At 43.7% G+C, this 9,817-nt stretch overlaps 1 pseudogene; it reads right to left on the reverse strand.

The window, feature by feature from the left end:
- Positions 1-1,517: 1,517 nt before the first annotated feature.
- LOC114635463 lies at positions 1,518-2,292 on the reverse strand (annotated as a pseudogene).
- Between the last annotated feature and the right edge of the window lie 7,525 nt (positions 2,293-9,817).

Raw genomic sequence — 9,817 nt, forward strand, 5'->3', positions numbered from 1 at the left:
CCTGCCTCTGCCTCCCAAGTGCTGGGATCAAAGGTGTGCACCACCACTGCCCGGCCAAAAGAAATCTTTAAAAATAAAAGTATCCATATGGCTGGGCGGTGGTGGCGCACACCTTTGATCCCAGCACTTGGGAGGCAGAGGCAGGCGGATTTCTGAGTTTGAGGCCAGTCTGGTCTACAGAGTGAGTTCCAGGACAGCCAGAGCTACACAGAGAAACACTGTCTCGAAAAACCAAACCAAACCAAAACAAAACAAAAAAAATCCATATGGAAAACATTGCAATTCAATCTTAACTTCACACAATGCTCAAAATAGACCCAACAACTGATTGTTTTTTGAAGGAGTTTTTTAATGGGACCCAGCTTAGTATCTACTGGAGCATGTGTGAAGCCTTGTTTTGATTCTTAACAGAGAGAGAAAGACAGGGAAATGAACACATAGGCTATACACTAGAAACAACTTTGTACTGTCTATTTGCACATATTTTCGGGTGTGTGCAAATGCAGTGTAAGTGTGCACGCACATGGAGGCCAAAGGAAGCAGCTCTGCTTTATCCCCATTGAGATGGAACCTCTCATTTAAAATTTTCTGTTTGTTTGTTACGTATATACAGTGTTTTGCCTGCAGGCCAGAAGAGGGCACCCAATCTCATTACAGATGGTTGTGACCCACCATATGGTTGCTGAGACTTGAACTCAGGACCTCTAGAAGAGCAGCCAGTGCTCTTAACCTCTGAGCTATTTTTCCAGCTCTTTTTACTTATTTTTGAGACACGGTCTTACTATGTAGGTTAGTCTGGCCTTGAAGTAACAGAGGCAGCTTGCATCTCCAGTGAGTGACGTTTGTTTGTTTGTTTGTTTGTTTGTTTGTTTTTGGCTAGCCGGACAGTTGGCAAGCCTGAGCAATGCTCTGTCCTCTGCCCTCTCTAGAGCTGTAATTACAGACACATGAGGGACCAGGCAGTTGTTGTGTGAGTGCTGGGACCAGAACTCAGTCTTCATGCTTCTGTAGTACGCATCCTTAACTGCTGAGCCATCTCTTCAGCCCTAACTATATATCTTTTCACAACAGATTTTTATTTAGTAAGAAATCTTACAATTCAGAGTACTCCGACAATCACATTAAAATATGGACGAAAGAGTTTAACAAGTCCTCAGACTATATCTAGTAAACACATGGAAAGCTTCTTTTTTTTTTTTTAAAGCAGCCATGTTTTAATTACGGGCTAAAAATGTCTAATACATTAAGCATGAACTATAAAAATCCAGAATCTAAATACAATGCTAGAGAGTATCACTGTGGGAAGATGAATGAGAATTCGTTTCTAAGTACATCATGGTTAACAGACTAGCAAATCTTAACCGGAATGATAAGGCCAAAATAGTAAAACCACACTTTTCCTATAAAAAGTTACACATCATCTCCTACTGGGACAGCTATCATACATAAAGAAACAAAGGCAATGTGATCGCTCTCCTGCGGGCCTAGGAGTGTCAGGCAGCATCTTCCTGGAGGGCCTAATTGTCGTCTTTCTCCCCATCATCTTCAGCATCTCGACTTCTTTTCTCTCCCCTAAGACCCTCTTCTTCCTCTTCTTCCTCTTCCTCCCCTTCGTCAACGTAATCAGCATCGTCTTCTTCATCCTGAATCTCTTCTTTCATTAAGTATGAGAGGCCCACCTCCTCTTCTCCCTCTCCCACTTCTGAACCAGCTTCATCCTCCTCCTCCTCCTCCTCCTCTTCAGGTCCTTCAGGTGCACCAGCTTCATCTTCTTCCTCATCTTCCTCATCTTCATCTCCATCCTCATCTTCCTCCTCCTCTGAGTCGGGTGCTTCGTTGTCCTCCTGGTCAAATCCATCCAGGTATGTGATTTGTTGCAGCAACTCAAAAATACTTTCTCTGTAATCTTCCAGGTTTGTGATCTCACAGTTAAACAAGTCAAGACTTTTCAAATTTTTAAGATTTTGCAGCGTTTCTACTGTGCTGACATCTTTAATTTTGTTTCCACTCAAATTGAGGTAGGTAAGATTTGGACATTTCTCTGCCAGGACTTCCAAGCCTCCAGAAATGATATTGTCACTAAGTTCCAACTTCCGAAGTTTATTTAAGCTGGGCAGCCGGGCCAAGGAACTTAATTCCACGTTGGCCATGCTAAGAAACTCTAGTTCTTTAAAGGTGTCATTCAGGCCTTCGATTTCCCCATTGACACAGAAGCAATTATCAAGGACTAACTCTGTCACGTCCTCCGGGGCTGTTCTTCAACTCCATGTTAATCTTCTTCTTCCTCTCCATGTCCTCCTCCTTCCCCCTTGGCTGCCCTCCCCACTATCTCCAGCCCTAAAAAACCTCTAAAGGTCTGGAGATGAATGAAAAGAGACGCAAAGACAAACGCCCACTACCACCCGGGTGTGGGAGAGAAAGAAAAGAATAGCAAATGGAGTTTGACGACTTGGGACTAACTGGGCTGCCCCCACCTCCTGGAAGTCCACACACCCGCGCACACGCACACGCACACACACAGTTTCACACACAGAGAGAGACATGCGCTTGCCCGCAGTTCCTTCCCCTTCAATGGCTGCTGAGAGACTCACGTGGAACGTTTCTTAACATCATTGGCCATCAGGGAATTGTACATTAAAATCCGAATGAGGTAATGATGTAATACCATGCACCAGTTAGAATGGGTAAGTTTATTGTTGTTGTTTGTTTTTAGGCAAGGTCTCACTGTGTAGTCTGACTCACAGATCTCCATGTCCCAGCCTCCCAAATACTGGGATTTAAAGGCAACCATCAAAGTTTGGAATAGCTAAACTTTGAAAGACTGAAAATGTCACATGCTTCTAAGCCCAGCAATCAGGAGGCAGAAACAAATGGATCTTGGTGAATTAAAAGCCAGCCTGGTCTACATAGTGATATCTAGACCAGCCAGTATGACATAGTGAGATCATGTCTCAAAGAAAACAAACAACAACAACAATAATTTTAAAAGAACTAGAAATAACACATGTTGGTAAGAATATGAACAATTAAAATTCTAGCGTAGTGGCTGGAGTGATAGCACTTGCGGCTTTGCCAGAGGACCAGAGTTCAGTTCCCAGCACCCATTTAGGGTTGCTTACAGCTACCTGTAACTCCAGCTCTAGGGGATCCAATGCCTCCAGCCTCTGAGGGCACCTGTACTCAGGTGCACATACCCACATAGATACACATACATACACATAATTTAAAAAAAATAGTTTTTTTAAAAAAAGAAAGAAAGAAAGTTTACGTGTTACTAACAAGAGAGTGAACTAATCCAGGAATGCCAGGGCTATACGGAGGAACCCTGTCTTCAAAAAACAAAAACAAAAAAAGGAGTACAAACTAGAAAAATTACTTTGGGAAAAATTTAGGATTCCTTATAAAACTGAACATACTCTTTTCATAAGCCCAGCAAGCTCCATAATAAATATTCACTAAAAGAAGAAAGAAAATATTTGGTTCTACAAAGACAGGGATTGTCAGAGCAGCTTTGCTTATAATATCCAAAGCTGGAAAGGACCCAGGTATCCATCAACAGCGAATAGATTACGGTAGATTCCAGCAATGGCTTATCATTCACTAATAAAAAGAAGCAACAGACTGTCGAATGGTATGACATGAGTTTGTGAGTATGCTGATTAATTTTGTCAAGTTGACTTCTGGGAAGAAGAAACCTCAACAGAGGAATTGCCTCTAATTGCTTCTATCAAACTAGCTTGTGAGCATGTCTGGAAGATATTTTTTTCCCTTTGATTAATGACCAGTGTGGGAGGCCACAGCCCACTGTGGGTAGTGTCACTCCTAGGCAGGTGATCCTGGGTTCTATAAGAAAGCAAGCTGAGCAAGCTGTGAGGAACAAGCCATAAGCAGCACTCCTCCATGGCCTCTGTGTTAGTTCCGGTCTCCAGGTTCCTGCTTGAGTCCCTGCCCTGACTTCCCTTAATGATGGACTCTGACATGACAATGTAAGCTAAATAAAACCCTTCCTCCTCAAGTTGGTATTGGTCAGAGTTTTATTACAGAAATAGAAAGCAACTAATATAATGAGTGAACCGCAATCAAAAACATGCTACCTCAAAGAAGCTAGACAGAAGACTCTATGGTATGCATGTTTTAACCAACATCCTAAAACAAGCCAAACTGAGGAAGGGAGACAAAAAACAGAGCCCAGGAGACCCTATCTCAACAAACAAAGCAACAAAATGAATGAGCTGTATCATGTAATAACTCCTAGTGGGAAAGAAATGTACAATAAGAGGGACTGAGGAAAAGACTATGATTGGCCAGCCAGGGAGAGAGAGGGGTGACATCTGAGCAGTGGGTGTCAGGAGGGAGCCACCCATACAAAAACAAGGTGGAGGGCATCCCAGCCAAAGGGTATTTAACAAAGGCCTGAGCTGGAAGTGGCACACGTGCCTTTAATCCCAGCACTCAGGAGGCAGAGGCAAGTGGATCTCCGTGAGTTCAAGGCCAGCCCGGTCTAGAGAGCAAGTTCCAGGACATCCAGGGCTACACAGAGAAGCCCTGTCTCAAAAACCAAAACCAAACCAAATAAAAAAAAGACAAAGTCCTGGGATCTGGAAAATGTTTGGTGAGTCTGGGAACAGTCTGAAGGCTGTGGTAACTGACTAGGAGGATCAAGCAGAGAGGATAGAGAGGGAGCAAAAGCCAGATCCTACAAGAACTCATCAGCCCTGATAAAGACTTAGAATTTGAAAATGTAAATCCCTCACAGACTAATGAGCAGAAACAGATGGGTACGGATAAGAGTCATGGGTGATAGCAGAGAGTAGCCCGCAATACTTCTGAGAGCCCTTCAAAGAGGTGACATTTTACCTGAGAGCCAGAGAGCAGTGGAGAGGATGGGTCGTTCCACTGGAGGGTATTGTTTAAGATGGCTGCAGGCATGAAGCCACCTGGACCATTCAGAGACCTCACACATGTTATTGAAGTGCTTCCCGCAGGAGACAGGAGGCTTTGATCTCTTAGCCTAGATCCTGCAGGGCATGGAACCCCCTCTTCCCCGCTACTTCCAGGGGAGAGGGAACTCTAAGTCTGGGAGAATCAGAGTGAGGTCATACTTTAAGCTAGATCTCCAGCCTAGGCTGGCAGAGAACAGGAACCAGGGTGTAGTGTGAGATAATGGAGAAGGCCTGAACGGGGTAGAGGCAGGACCTGGGGAAGTGCAAACTGCCAATCACCAGTTAGTCCATCTAGGTTGAGGAAAAGAGCTGCAGAGTTAGAGGACCCAGAGAGTATAACTGCCAGGGTTGATGTACACCGGGAGATCCATAGGCTGCAAGCTCCGGATTCAGATACTTTGGATGGAACCCCAGAATCCACATACATAAAAGTGTGCAGGAAAAAATGGCAGGCTATGGAAATATTACTTGAGTGGTGTGATGGATACAGGGGATTTGTCAAAATCCACTTAACTGTGCACCTTAAAAGGTGTGCAACTTACCAAACATAAGATCTGCCTCAGGAAGAAAGAAGGGAACCCACCAGATGTGGTGGTTCGTGCCTACTCTGATGCAGGTGGGCTCCATATCTTGTAGCTGCCAATTCAGCCTCTCCAGGCTCCTGGAGTTGGAGGGCAGAATGGGCATACTCCCACCTGGATGGAGGCTGAAGTAGCCAGAGAGCCAGGTAAAGGCAGCATATACAAGGCTCTGGATCTGACGTGAACAAAGGTAGCAGCTTGTGTCTCTACCACTGCAGCTAAAGAATAGCAATTGATTGGCCCTGGCTACCCCACAACACAATGGCTCTTGATCATCTTGTGTAAAATGAGCATGGTGGTCCATTCCTGTAATAACAGCACTTGGGAGGTGGAGGCAGAAGAATCAGAACTTCAAGATGAGAGTTTTAAGATCAACCTGGATACATGAGAGCCTGTCTCAAAAACAAACCAAGAGACCCAGCAATTAAGTACTGCAGCCTTTTAACTTGTGAGGTGTGAGTGGACAGAGCAGAAGGTTCCTGGGACAGTGGTGGTTGAACCTGAGCCTTCAAGGTGGTTGGTCGTTTTGTTATTCCCAGTTAACAGATGAGGAAATTGAGGCTCAAAAAGATGAAGTTAATGGTTCTGGTCCCAAAGTGAGAACATAAGAGATTACAGCCCCCTGGATACTCTTAACCCCACATAGCACTCTGCTTCCTCCCCCAGAATAAGAGAAGTCACAGGGAAATCAAATGATTTTCACAGCAGAAGCGGTGGCTGTGTGTACAAGCTATGCTCCTGCCTCCTAGAAGGTATGAAAGTCCTCCTTGTGTGTGGTTTGAGTGGCTTCCTAGGAGAAGATCCCAGTGCAGTTGGAATTTGGAGCCTCGTGGTGCAAACAGAAGTAGAAGGCTCCAGCCAGCAGCACTGGTCTGGATCTTCTAAGAATCTCACAGCAGTGCCACATGCTGGTGCTTTATCCAAGCAACAGAAGGAGGTGGTGGAGGCAGCCGCCGCAGCAGCAAAGCTGTCCCCCTTGCTCAACAGTGCTGTTTTGCTCTGATGAAACACACTGGCAGATGGTTGTAAAGTTACTATCTTGAGACCTGATAGAACTGGGATTTTTTTTTTTCTGTGCCAGATCTCATTTCCTTCTGAAACAATTCTTATAGTAAACAGAGGTTTTCTGATCTTGTTAAGATCCAAGGATGGGATTCCTTTATATGTTTTTTTTAAGTTTTTTTTTTAGGGTTTATTTTTATTTTATGTATGTGAATACACTGTTGCTGTCTTCAGACACACCAGAAGAGGGCATCAGATCTCATTATGGATGATTGTGAGCCACCATTGCTGGGAATTGAACTCAGGACCTCTGGAAGAGCAGTCAGTTCTCTTAACTGTTGAGCCATCTCTCCAGCCCCCTTTGTATGTTTTAAGTATGAATATTTTCTTGTGGAGTAATGATCCATTGGGTTTTGTTGCTTTGTTGTTGTTTTGTTTTTGAGAGTGTTTCTCTCTGTATCTCAGGCTGACCTGGAACTATGTAGCCTTCGCTGGCCTTGAGTGCTGCTTCCTGGGTATTTATTTTCTCCTGTCTCAGCTTCTATAAAGCTGGGCTTACAGGCATGGGTCAAAATGCTTGGCTTGTTGCAAATGTATACATAGATGGATGGATGGATGGATGGATACATACATACATACATACATACATACATACTTACATATAGTGTATATGTGTGCACCTATCTGTCTGTATGTACACTTTGTGCATGGAGGAGCCCTCAGAGAGCAGAAGAGGGCATCAGATTCCCTGGAACTGGAGTTACAGGCAGCTGTGAGCCACTGTGTGGATGCTGGTAACTGAGCCTGGGTCTTCTGCAAGAACAGCCAGTGTTATTAAACCCTGGCCCATCTCTCCAGTCCAAGGTGTTGTTTTGTTGAGGCAGAGTCTCTTCATGGAGTAAAAGTTAGCCTTAAACTCCATACATATAGGCAAGGCTGATATTGAACTCATGAGCCTTCTGCATCCACCTCCCATGGTGCTAAGATTACAGGCATTTTCCATCAAGGCCAGCGGGAGCTGTTCTATTGGTGGCAGAAGCTATTCTGTGTCTCCTCTCTCCTTTTCTCTCCAAAGGCCTGGATGCCGTAGCACCCTGGAGACCAACTCCAGTTACAGACCACCCTGGATAAACCTTTTCTATGTTTCCTTGTTGCTACCATCTCTTGACAAATGGACCAACAGGAATGAAAAGCTTGCTGGGTGTGGGAGGTCCCAGGCAGAGGCAACATGGAAGGACCAAGAAGTGGGTAGATTGTGACTTGCAAGAGGAGAATTATTTTGAACCAAGTCTTGCGTGCTGACAGCATAATGATCATTATTAGGGCCTCAGATATAACATGAAGCCCGCCCTAAAGTTAAATTTTCCCTTTCAGATAAGCAAGTCCTGTCAGCCTTGTGTAAAATGGTTCTATGCCAACCTCCTCCACGACATGGGGTTGGAATGTTCCAGCTACTCCCTCACAGTTACCATTCCCAAAGGCTTTTGCTTCTTTCTTACCTTAGTCTTTTTTAAAAAAAAAATCAACCTAAGAGACTGGGTGGTGGTCTTTAACCCTTTAATTAATGCATGTCTTTAATCCTAGCACTCAAGAAACAGAAACAGGCAGATCTCTGTGAGGTCCAAGCCAGCCTGGTCTACACAGAGAAACCCTGTCTCAAAACAAAACCAACCCAAGAGATGTAAGCAGCACATATACAGGTTTCTTCTCATATTTAAATTCAGGCTTTCAGTCTGGAATCCTTCCACTCCAGGGACTCAGTGGGCACAGTATAACCTCAGACACAGGAACAGGTCTGTGGCCAGGATTATGCTTAGCAGATTTTGTTTGACTATTACAGTATTTTGGGTTTTGCTTTATTTTTGTTTTTCCATTAAATACTGTTTACTGGGTTTTGTTGAAAAAGAAAAAAATGGGAGCAGGTGAGATGGTTCAGTGTGTAAAGAAAGTGCTCGCTACACATCATGAAGATGAGTTTGTACCCCACATGAAGATGAGCAGCCGCACACATTGGTAATTCTAGCCCCCCTACAGTGAGATGGGAGGCAGAGATGGAAGCTCATAGGCCAGCCACCCTGGTGTGTATAGGCAAACACCAGCAACCCCTGTCTCAAACCAGGTGAAAGATAGGGAATGACAATGGAGGTTTTTCTCTGATCTGAACTACACACACACACACACAAACACACACAAACACACAGACACACAAACACAAACAGAAGGAGGGGGAGGAGGAGGGGGAAGTGGAGGGGTAGGGAGAGGGAGAAGGAGGAGAGAGAGGAGAGAGAGGAGAGAGAGAGAGGGGAGAGAGAGAGAGAAGAGAGAGAGAGAGAGAGAGAGATGTTAAAGACACAGAAAAGAGAAAAATGCATCAATTATCAATTTTGTCATGAAAATAATCACAGTGTGTACTCACATATGCAGAAATGGCTGTGATGTCACAATGCAGTGAATATCAGATCCATTATCACCTGAAACAGGTATCTCACACAAATCTATATACCCTTTTAACCCTTTCTTCTCTTAGAAAAACATTCTTGGTCTTGACATCCTTCTTATATATTTCTAAATTTAATATTTCAAAATATAGAAACAATACACAAATGTACATATAAGGTCATGGCATCTTCTATAGAAATCTTTGTTTATAATTTATTTATGAGACTGTGTTGTTAAGGTGATACAGAGTTATAAAACAAACAGAAATGTTCCCATCTCTGTCTGAAGGTATTTAAATAGAATTGGTATGTTTTCTTAATTATCTGAAATTATTAATGAATGAATGGATGATTTATCAAAGAGTTAGACCTATTTTCATCCTCTCCCTCCCTCTCTCTACCCCCTCCTCAGTGTGTTTGTGGTGTTTGTGTTCATGTGGATATGTATGCATGTACATGTGTGCATATCTATATGAAGACCAGAAGTTATCAGATGCTTGATCATTCTCCACCCTACTTTTTGAGATAGGGTCTCCACTAATCCTGAAGCTCACTATTTTTCCTAGGCTAGCTGGCCAGTGAGCTCAGGATTCCTGATTCCACCTTCACAGTACTGAACTTACAAATCTGTGCCCAACTTTTTACAAGAGAACTGGAGACCCAAACTTAGATCCTTGTTCTCGTACGGTAGACACTGTACCAGTGGTGCCATCCCAATTCAGATTTCTTGGTAGACAGGACTCTACTCAGAGGTTGTCTTTCTAGAGGAAATTTGTCCATCTTTTTTCTAATTTCTACTTCTATTAATTTTGTGCATGTGTGTGTGTGTGTGTGTGTGTGTGTGTGTGTGTGT

Source organism: Grammomys surdaster, unplaced genomic scaffold (genome assembly GCF_004785775.1).
Source record: "Grammomys surdaster isolate TR1022 unplaced genomic scaffold, NIH_TR_1.0 105669, whole genome shotgun sequence".
Taxonomy (NCBI): Eukaryota; Metazoa; Chordata; class Mammalia; order Rodentia; family Muridae; genus Grammomys; species Grammomys surdaster.